Source organism: Galeopterus variegatus, unplaced genomic scaffold (genome assembly GCF_000696425.1).
Source record: "Galeopterus variegatus unplaced genomic scaffold, G_variegatus-3.0.2 Scaffold69, whole genome shotgun sequence".
Classification (NCBI taxonomy): Eukaryota; Metazoa; Chordata; class Mammalia; order Dermoptera; family Cynocephalidae; genus Galeopterus; species Galeopterus variegatus.
Genome location: NW_007726180.1, coordinates 362,931 through 375,003, shown reverse-complemented (window position 1 = coordinate 375,003; position 12,073 = coordinate 362,931). Strand labels below are relative to the sequence as shown.

Genomic DNA, 12,073 nt, shown 5'->3' with positions numbered 1-12,073 from the left:
ATCCCGCTCAGCCCCACAAGGGACCCCCGGCTGGACCGGGGTCTCTTCCCACTCGGTTTTGCCGGCCTCTGGCTCAGGGAGGCCCGACAAACGGGGGATGGGGTGGGAGGTCGTGGATAATTGGGTGGGGGACACGGGATATAATCACAATTTGTGGTAATGGGCATGCTTCCAGTATGGATCTGGCAATCACATCTTAGGCACGAGTGGTGACAATTTGCTTTGTACCCCATAAATATTCATAACCAATAAAAAATTTAAAAAATAAAAAATAAATCTTTCTCCTCTATTGCAAAAGTTTTGAATAAAGCCTTTCTTGCCTGTTAAGTTGTCCAGTACAACTTCTCTTTGACAACACTCACAGCAATGTGAACACGTGTAGAAAAGGCTTTTGGCATGCAGTTACTTTAATGGTCAGTCAGTACGATTGTGTCCTTTGGTAGTTTTCGGTAAGGATTTGACATTATGAGCAATTATGTTTCTCATATGGTAAGAAAAAGCCAACAGAGCAGCATGTTGTGTTTATTTATAGGCCACAGAAGGAAAGTCATTCTTGAGGGGAGGAAAAAATTCTCGCTGTCATCAATATGAAAGTATTTCAGTCAGTAAGCCTTAACATAAAATTATGTGTTTCCTCCCTACTTCATATTTTAATAAAAAGGTTAGAAAGCAGTAGTTAGGCAGTTTTATACCAGATAAGTAATATACCTCTAGATCATTATTGAAAGCATTCATTAAAGATTAAAAACATAAGACCCTTTATAGAAATTCTAAACTGGTCCCTGGATCTTAGCATTCAATTATCATTTCTGAAATCTGAAATCAACATATTTTACGTCTAAATTAAGAGTACATTTGAAAATCGAAATTCAAAGGCATGCCTTCTAGTGGGCTGACTGATGGGAAAGGGCTGTGATTATGCCTAATTTTCACCCTCTACATCATGATCTCATTGATTATGTCTCTCAGCTTGCTAAGGGTTCTGTGAGGTGATTTTTAAGATGAATATTGCTATTTGCAGGATTTCCTGAATAGGAATATTTCGGGAGTAAATTGCACAAACCGAGCGATGTGCAGTCAATTTTCACTCCAGCATAAACAATGTATTAGAACAGAGCCCTTAAGGCTTTTTTTATTTGGGTTTCATTACACAGCTAGCTGCATTTCATCAATAAGCATGAAGTGCCAAGCAGGCAAAACTGAGGATCACAGAGAGTATTACATATTTTTCTAACAGGTGCTCAGAGCTTGACTAGAGAAAACAAATGACCCAAGTATCAAAGCCTCAGGCCCTTTGTTTCAGAGGTAGCCATGACCACCATGGTAGACAAAGAAAGTATCTTGAAATTTAGGAAATGGAGCCAGGAGCCTGGCTGCTTGTACATCTACTTTCTTTGCATTAACTCATTCCTAGGATTTTTTTTTTTTTTTTTCTTTACAGGCAGTCTCTTTCTCTGCAATCAAAATGGGCATTTCCTCAAAACTGTTTAAAAACTTTATTTTTTGGTTTTCAGTAAAGTTAAGCAAAGTCCATTATCCCATCTTTCTTTGATTGAAAAAAAATGTTTAATCTCTTTAAGCAGAGGGCTATAGCAGGCTGTAAAGACTAAAATTCTATATTTTAAAGCAGAAGAAATCTGCGATCTTAATAAATCATTTATTAGACAGTGAGTAGAGACAGAAGCTAGACAAACAGAGATAAAGAACTAGGTAGGTTATTAAATTATTCACACAGGTCACCATTTCCTGATTACAAGCTAGGGATTTGAGAATTATTGGGAGAAACTCTTAAGTCATCACTTATACAGTATGATTTTATGTTCTTTTTGCCTTGGATACCGCCATAAGCAGAAGAAAAAGGCTAAAGGAATATTTTTGAAATCTGCAATCCAGAGATAAAAATCTCAGAACATGCACAGAGGACTGAAGCCAGGGAGTTTTCTGCCAGGGAAAAGCAGCTGCCTCTCCCCTCAGTGATTTAGACCAAGCTGCAGGAGGCAAATATCATGACTTTCTGAAACTACATATAGCAGTGAGAGTGGTGACTTGTAGCTTTGATAAAGAAAAGTTATTAACACAGCTGAGAGTGTCTTTTACTCCAAACTGCAGGGATTCTTTGGCAGAAAACTATGGACAATGGACAAACAAAGACTTAATGCAGGTTTTCAATATTTGAGAATCATTCTGGGAAGCACAGACTGGTACTAAAGTCACTTTGGTTCAGTTAACAGTATCTATATATGTCAGGGGATTTTAAAAAATCTTTTCTCTCAAATATATTCCATGAACAGAGATAGCTAGTGTTTGAGTATATGTTTCATTATTTTAACGAAGAGGCACATTTTAACCAAAGATTATATTTAAATATAGAGAAATGTGCTTTTACTTGTGAGTTACTAAAAGCTACTTCTGGTTGGGAGGAAAGAGTTTATGGCCTTTCCTCTTTGCAATACTAAATCAAGGACTTTAAGGAATATACTGGATCCAAGATAATTAAGAATCTGGTTGAGGTTATTGGGTATTGAGCCATGTAACTGCACTTTCTTGTTGGGATTGTTTATTGAAAGATGAAAAATTAGTATTGATGAGACGTAGTTACACTGGTGAATAGGAGCTAGTCAAATACCTCTGAGGACTCTGTGTACTAGTTAGGCGGAAAAACTGAAAGGATCCTAGAACTGATGGCTTCTCTGAACTGATATGGGCTTTGTGCTCACTCAGCCTTCCTTTGTGACCATGCAGGGAGACTGGGGCATCAAAAACCATGCCTTGGCATCAAGACCTCCACTGGGCCATTAATGTGCAGCCTGTGTTGTTACTTGTCCTGTATACTTCCTTAGAGATAACTAAATTTGTTACTGGGTAAAGCCTATTGTGACTCATGAGTCTGATCATCAGACCGAACTTATGACCATGGCACTCATCGAGCAGGCTGGATTTTGCACTGGCAAAATGCTGTTTACCTGTGACTAACACAATGCCATCCACTCTTGGGGGTAGGTATCAGAATAGTAGATATAAGTGCCAGGAAGAAGTAAGGTAAAAGTAGTGAAGTATACTTTGCTAATATAACTCATTTTAGTTATAGCAAACCTCTCTCTGTCTCCTTATCCTCACTCCAGCCTACCTTTCCCAAACTTTCACTTTGTCTTCTCTAGATGATCCTCAAACTTCCTTGTATCTTTGCTCTCTCTTCTAGCAAAAAAGCAACTAAATGGAGATGAAAGTGTTAGGTTTCTATAATCCTGGAAAGTAAAGAAATTTAACAATCTGATCAACAAATTAAAAGGAAAACTTTACTCAAAGATGTTACATATCTTTTTCAGTCCAAAATTGACAAACATTACATTAATTAATAGGTTGGGCTTTGAACTGACTTGGTTTATTTGATGGGCTACTTCAAGTTTTGCACCCATAAGGAGATGCAAAACAGGGCAGTATGTTGGGCCAAGTTCTAAGAACAGGCTCCTGAGAAGGGAGAAGGATAACAATCGACATATATGGAGACTCTGAAAGGAGGAGATGGTGGCGTCCAATTGGCATGTTTTTCTGGAGCCCTAGGCTTACCTGCAGTGCCTTGTTACCAACTTTACTCACTGACTTAAAAATACTTACAAGTAACCACCATATACTGGGCCCTGGGCTGGGGGTATTTGGAAGTGAGTGGGGGAGAGGATATAAATAAGAGGATGCCCTCTGCACTCGAAGAACAGTGTAATGAAGTATTCAGGTCTGTAAAATTAAAGTGTAAATCAACATACAAAGTCAATAGGAGACAGCTAAAGAGGTTTATAAGAAATTCTAACAGGGATCCTAACTGTGCTTGTGTTAGAGAAGACAACTTTGAATGGGCACTTAGACTGTGAACTTAGTCTTGAAAGATGGAGGAAAATTCATCATGCTCAAACAAACTGAAAGAAGTCACTTAAAGAAGAGAAAGAATAAAGAACAAATGTCTGGCATGAAACCACATGAATGTGAAGATACCATATAATTTGGTGTGGCTAGAATATAAGGAGAGGTTGTTGGCAGAATAAGAGAATAGAAAGGTAAACTGGAGTCGGTCTGAGAGGGCTTTATAATTTCTACTAAAGGGCCTACATATTATTTTGCAGGCATTTAATCTCCTGAACGACTTCAATTTTAGATAAGGAATTTATAAATCTGTATTAAGTATAATTAAAGCAGGGATGGAAAATGGATCACAGTAACAAATAAGAGCAAGCATTCTAGTGATATGAGTTTAATGAAGGCATTAGATCTAGTAAATGCTGAGAAAAAATACTAGAAATAGTAATAATAATTATTATTATATCAGCAACGACAATGCTGACAAAGATTCTTTGCGTGGTAAAACTTTAGTCAACCTTTTGAACCTTCTTCTAGGCCCGTCTGTGCACTTCCTTGTATAATACTCTTAGCAAAGAGCCCTGCTAAGTCAGTTTAGCACCCTTGATATCTGATCACCCTCTATGTCTGATCAGGTTTCTCATCTGCCACTATCCCCCAGGTGATATCTGATCACCCTGGCCTGTCTTCAGCAAGAATCCTATTAGGTTGGTTTAGCTAGAACCCCCATACCCCTGATCCTTCCTCTTAGTGACTATCCATCCACTAACCCCCACACTGCTCCTTGGCTATAATTCCCACTTACCCTTGTATTCGGAGTTGAGCCCAGTCTCTCTGTCCCACTGCAAGACCCCATTGCAGTGGTCCCCTATACCTGCTGTGATGGTCCTGAATGAAGTCTTCCTTACCAAGCTTTAACAAGTAACAATTTTTGCTTTAACAATGATAATAATTATAATGAATGAGAAATATCAGTGATATTGCCATTCTTTTAGAAAACAATACTTAAAGCAGAAAGTCCCTACCTTAATATCAAATGGTCCTGTTTGATTTGGTTGGTTGTAAATTTCCAACTGATTTCTAATAGGAGACAGCCACAGAAGCAGATGATTTAACTGCTCTTCGAGCTGCCCAAGGTCTTTAATGTGAGCCTCAAGTTCTTCTTGTTTCTCAGGTAAAGCTCTAGAAACCTAAAAGGAAAATAAAGATTTAATGATAAACAATTTTAATGGATAAACAAAAAAGGGAAAAAGTATTTTTGAAAGTTATTTATCACAAAATATTTAGAAATTTACCGATTTTGGTGTTTTAACAGCATGATATCAATTACTTACATATGTTATGTGTTAAGGTTTAATTAATGTATTAAAATTATTTATCAACACTATCCAAAAATTCTATGCTTTAAAGACACTAATAACTTTTTGGAAATTCAGAACACACGCCTCACACAAATGCACCCGCAAGTCCAACTAATAACAGTAAATGAGTACATTCTTCATTTATCCACTCACTTACTAAACATAATGGTGTGTTGTGTATTATATGCCAGACACACTGCATTTGTAGTTACAAAAATGGATAAGCCAAGTTATTGAGCATTAGCACCAAATATGTAACGCAGGTGTCCTAAATCTCAAATGAATGATTTATGTTCAAAAAACATCATAAAATTAAAACCAAACCAAACTATAATTTTTGTTTGTATAACAATAATTTATTCCACTATATTTGTTTCTAGCTTTCATTAATGTTAAGAAAATTATAAAAGTTTATTTTTTTATGTACAAGGGAAATTGGTGAGGTTTGCATTTTTGCGATTTATAGTTTGTGAGCCCTGGTGTAACCAAGTAAAGCAGAAGCAGAAAAAAGAATGAAATTCTGCCATTCACAGCAACATGGATGAACTTAGAGAAAATTATATTAAGTAAAATAAGGCAGCCACAGAAAGAGAAACACCACATGTTCTCACTCATAAGTGGGAGCGAAAAAATAAACAAAGAAAGAAAGAAAGAAACAAAGATACAACAATCACAATAATTCTTTGAATTTTCAAAAGGAGAGAATGGAACTGATATTACCTGAGGTGGGAAATGGGGAGGGGGAGGGGGGTAAGGGAGGAATTGGGAAAGAGCCACGAAAAATGATTATATTGTGTAATGTTGAATATACTAATTATCCTGATTCCAGCATCACATATTGCACACAGGTATTGATATTCTGATCTGCACCCCACAGATATGTACAATCAACTATGTTTCAATTAAAAAAAAGAAAAGTAAAAAGAACATTTGGATTAGAGTAGAATATAACAAAATGACTGTAAGTTATTTTTATTAAGAGCTTAATACTAACCAAGAATCATGCTTGGGACTTTCACATTTATTCGTTTCATCAATCTATCCAATGACTCTATGCTATAGGTACTATCGTTGTTCCAGTATTATACGTGATTATGACATTGGGGTTGAGAAACGTTTACTAGCTTGGGAAGCAGTACGACACAGTGTTAACAATGTGGGGTTTAGGGTTAGGCTGCTTGGATCTAAATCCTGGTCCCAGCTCTTACTTTTTAGGCAAGTTTTCTCTAACTATAAATGCCTTCTCTATCTATTGGGGACAACGATAGTACCCGCTTCATAAAGTTACTATAAGGATTCAATAAAGTAAAAGTAATCCATGAAAATAGCTTTGAGCAATACTCTGTATGATAACAAATAACAAAAAAGTTATTAAATGTTAGCAATTATTACTCAAGCTTAAGTGTAAATCAAGAGCCAGGATAATCAAGAATAAAGCACTTTCTTTTAGAATATCAGGGGTTAAAACCAGTACCTAAGAATAAAGAATGTAAACTTGTAATGGCAACTCTTTGTGATATTATTAATAATACCATTCTAATAATATAAGTATAATAGTTCATTGTAATACAAATAAAATGTTATATAATAAAATCTATTATATAATAATCTTATGATATTATGAATAATGAAGGAGAATATTTTGAAAGTAAACTAAATAAGCATACTAATATACGAGTGCATCTTTTAAACAGTACCACATATTTTGGAACAATTGTTTTTAGACACTTTTAAAGGACTTACTAATGAATATTATATTCTTTAATTGGACCCAAGAGTTGTGGGTTAAAAAAAACAAAAACATTTATGGACAAAATAACCAATCAATTAATTTATAGAGGAAGAAATTTTACCCAGGATCTTATTCTATGCAAAGAATGTGTACATTGAAACATGTTGTAAATACATTTACCCATGTTGTGTGAAATGCATGTCAGTGCATGAGTAAAGGGTTAACATCCAGCATGGATTGATGCAGGCCACCCTGGGACTGACCTTAGATTCCCACAGCAATGTTTCCTTAAAGCACTAACTTTCAGATGAATGGGAATGTTGGGCCTGCCTTTGTTGTGTGAATCTGCACCTCAATAGGGGGAGCTGTGAGTTGGAATACAGGCCTTGTGTCTATGTGACTAAAATGGTGCAAAAGATTGATGGGAATTAGAGGTGGTGGCTCGTATTTAGGACTGCCTGCACACATTTTGGCTCTCAACCCCGGCAGCATTTCCCTGGGTAGGTGAAGGGGCAAAAGAAGAAGAATGCTCAGGTAATATGGAATGTTTTTCCGTGAATAATGAATCATGATACTATATCTGCTTTTCCTGACTTGTATCCTGCTATAAAGTCAAGTGAACATAACATTAGATGAATTGTGCCTATTTGTGTTTCTTGAGTTCAAATCCATAACTATGTCTGTAGTGCTGAACTCGTGTGTGTGTGTGTGTGTGTGTGTGTGTGTGTGTGCGAGAGAGAGAGAGAGATGATATCACAAATGTAATTCTATGTCTGTAATACGTAATATAATAATGCTCTCAACTTATTTTTGTAGCATTTAAAAGGAGATAACTAAACATTTTATTTTTATTGGATCATTTTCTACTCACAAGTACATGTAAAAACTGTTTTACAGCTGCAACTAACAGCATCTAAAAGCCTCTCGATTCTAAACCTACTGGAGATAATAGCCATCATATTTTCCCCAAATCTCTAAAATTGAGCTATGAACTCTTTTTTATCTGATCACAGAATAGTTTACATTTCATTTAGGCTTCATATATAAGCACAGAAATCTGCACAGCATTTAACTAATATTGTTGGTTTCCTTCTTATCCTCCCAATCCATCCACTCCTGGTTATACAGGCAGAACAATTCCTGATAGAAAACACTGCAGTGGGTGTGATTTGACTAATATCTGGAATAGTAAAATGAGCTTTTAATAAGACATAGTTTTCAGCTTATGATGTCGCATTAGGTATATCCTCACAGACCTCGTACTTCCACCATGATAACATTTACCTCACACTATTTAATTTGTTATTTACATTGACCTCCCCTCACTGAGCTTTGATTTCTGGATGAGCTGGGTTCCTACACATGATAGACCCTCAATAAATATCTGTTGAATTAAAGATACTTTCCAAATGCAGTATTAATTTCTTTTTGTTCAGTGTGAGAAGCAATAAAAATGTAAATTGTATCAAGTTAAACAACTTTGCTTAACAGAAAAAAAGAATTAATAAACTGGACTACATAAAAATCACAAGCTTCTGTATGACCAAGGAAGCTATAGGCAAAGTCAAAAGACAGACAAATGCAAAAAAAAAAAAAAAAAAAAAGCCCAAAAAAATTCAGTGTGAGAAGCAATAAAAATGTAAATTGTATCAAGTTAAACAACTTTGCTTAACAGAAAAAAAGAATTAATAAACTGGACTACATAAAAATCACAAGCTTCTGTATGACCAAGGAAGCTATAGGCAAAGTCAAAAGACAGACAAATGCAAAAAAAAAAAAAAAAATTGTGATTCACATCTTCACATGTCAGATAAGGTAAGGGACTAATTTTCCTAACACATAAAAGAGTTTCTGCAAATTAATATGAAAAAAGAGCCAAACAAATCCAAAGAAAGTTGGATAAAAGACAGAGTCACAGGAAAGAAAATAGAAATGAATTTTCTTAAAGAAAAGAAGCTTAGCCTTGGTCATAGTGAGAGAAATGAAGAATTAGACCTTCATCTATTGCACTGGCAAAAACCCAAGTCTGAAAATACACTATGCTGCCAAGGCTGTGGGAAAATGCAGATTCTTCTATATGGCTGGTGGAATGTATCAATTGGTGCACAGATTTGTGGAAGACAGTTTGGCAATGCCTATCAAATATGTATAACCTTTGAACCAGAACTTTTACTTCTGAAAATTTATTTATACATATATTTCTGGAACTAAAATCAATGATTGGTGAGGGTATGTCAGATGGTAGACGGATGAGGTGGGAGACTTTTCACTGTGCTTTTAAATTTTTGAACAACGTAAATGTATTACATTTTGCAAAGTAAGTTAATTTAAAAAGGAAAACTATTAGCTTTTCTTCTTACCTTAAAAAATTGGTGAGAAATTACACTTTGTATATTTAATAACAAATCATTATTAATAGAATAGAACATATCTAAAGCCATCATTCAAAAATGCTCTGAATATTTTCTTATGACAATATCACTCAGTTAATGGTACAATAAAAATTGAGACTTTCTAACATAATTTTTGTGTTTTCCCTAACCCCCTAAAAAATAGTCTCTAGGAATTGAAGGTTTGTTCTATATAGTCCATGGAAAAAGATAACAGGTGTGAGTAATTTAAAGTGTGGACTAAGAGTAAGCTTTTGTGTCAGTTTCTATGTTTTTAAAAATAATTTACTTTTATATTTACTACTTCATATCATCAAAATATAGACAAAAACACTTCACTAGTGAAACACATCATTTGTCCTAATAATCTTTTCAAGTATTATAAAACCATGCTCTTTATACAACATGTTCCCTGTGGTGAAAGAAAACAATTAAACACATTCAATTCCCTTATGTGTTAATTTAGTATCTAACCAAATCTTGACCTAATTTCACACAAGATTAGCTTCCTTATTCTTTCAATTTCTGAATGTTAATTTCAAATGTGTAAAAGTTTTAGTATTAAGATAAACAGAGGTGTCTGCTTTAGAAATAAACAAATAATAAATATTGACTTCATACATTCTGCAAAAATTATTCTAGAGAAATTAAAGTACTAAGTATAAAAAATAATAACAGAACTAGAATAAAATATTGGTGTGGGGAAGATTTTTAGAAACAAAAGAATATGAAAAAAATGATTAAGTGTAATATTTGTATTGTTCATCTAGAAATTAAAGCCAATAAACACAATTAAAATAAATGACAACTGGGAATATTTGCAGCATCTATCAGACAAAGGGTAACAGTTTTACTATCTAAAAAGATCTTCAAATGAATAAAAAAGGGAGAATCTACTCGAAAACTGAATAAAGAACATAAGAAATTGACAAAAATGCAAACAGCCAACAAGCAAAACAAACGAACAATAAAAATAGAAACTAATCAATGAAATACAAATTAAAACACCAAAGATATACTGTCATTTACCTATTATATTGACTTCTAAAGGATATTTGTCAACGTACTGGAAAATAAGCAATCTTATGATGTTTGTTGGAGCACAAATTCTTATATTTGTAGGGAGTAATTTGATAATTTATACCAAAAACCAAAAAGTGGTTACATTGTATAATGTTGAGTATACTAATTATCCTGATTTGTGCATCACATATTGCACATAGGTATTGACATTCAACACTGTACCGCACAGATATGTACATCAACTATGTTTCAATTAAAAAAATTAATAACAGAAAAGACTCCTACCCTGAAAACTACAGACATTACTGAGAAATTAAGGAAAAACTAAACAAATAGAGGAATATACCTTGATCATGGAATAGAAAGTCCAATATTGTGAAGATTTCAGTTATCTTCAAATAATCTACAAATCCAGTGCAATTCCAATGAAAATTGAAGCAGCTAATTTTTAATAAAATTGGCATGCCAATTTTAAGATTTATATGGAAGTACAAAGGGGCAAGAATATCTAAGGCAATCTTGAAGAACAATAAAGTTTAAGAATGTTTCAACCAGATATAGATATATAGATATTTATTATAATTATATGTGGTATTGATGTGAGAACAAATAGACAGTATACAGTTACTTAATTTATGACAATGGTGGCACTTTACTTAAGTGGAGAGAGGATGATTTTTTCAATATATAGTACCAGATCAACTGGATTTGAAATTACTCCACACCATACAAAAAAAAAAAGACAACAAAAAATCAATTCCGGATTGTTTGTAGACCTCAGTGTAAAAAGAAATACATAATATTTCCAAAAGAAAATATAGAAAAATATCTTAATGATTTCAGGGTGATTATTTCTTAGACAAAACATAAAATGCATTAGCCTTAGAGGAAAAGATTGATAAAGTGCACTTCATTAATCAAGAAACACCATTAAGAGAAGAAAAGCAAGGCCTAGGTTGGAAAAAGGTATTTGCAATGCATATATCTGACAAAGGACTTGTATCCAAAGAACTTCTATATCTATAAGAAAAAGAAAAACAACTAATTTTTTTAAACGAGCAAAATATTCTCACAACAACTTAACATAAGAGGATATACAAATGGCACTAACCATGAGGGGATTGAAAGTTAAAATACAATGAAGTACCAATTTACATCCACCATCATGGCTAAAAGGAAAAAGATTAAAAATATATACTCCTGATGAGAATGTGGAACAACAGGAACTCTCACACACTGCTGTTGAGAGTGAATTGGTAAAATTACATTGAAAAACCATTTTGTGGTCATTCCAAAGCCAAACATACACATATTATATGACCCAGCCATTTTACTCCCAATTATATTCAAAATAATTATGTACATGTACACAGCAAAGGACATATGCATTATAACAGCATTATTCATAATAGCCCCATGCTAGACACAGACTAGATACAACTCAAATTTCTATCAACAGTTGAATGATAAACTGTGGCATATTCACATAATGGAATACTGTACAGAGAAATAATAAACAGATTACAGTACATGAATTAGCATAGAAGAATCTCACAAAAATAATGTTGAACTGGATAAGGCCAACATAAGGGCATACTGGATACTTCCATTTATATTAATTTCAAAGACAGCCAAAGCTAATCTAGACATTAGAAGTCAGAAAAGTGCTTATTTGGGGGAGAGAGTGGTGGCTGGGGGGGGGGGGGGGGTTGGGGGGG

The 12,073-nt window shown here is 34.2% G+C and overlaps 1 protein-coding gene across 1 annotated transcript in view; it reads right to left on the bottom strand.

Moving 5' to 3' along the window:
* The window catches only part of DMD (dystrophin), a 734,955-nt gene extending 729,922 nt beyond the window's left edge, over positions 1-5,033 (bottom strand). The window contains exon 1 of the mRNA XM_008577619.1: positions 4,875-5,033. The gene's annotated coding sequence lies outside the window, so the exon portion shown is untranslated. The remainder of the gene's footprint in view (positions 1-4,874) is intronic.
* Between the last annotated feature and the right edge of the window lie 7,040 nt (positions 5,034-12,073).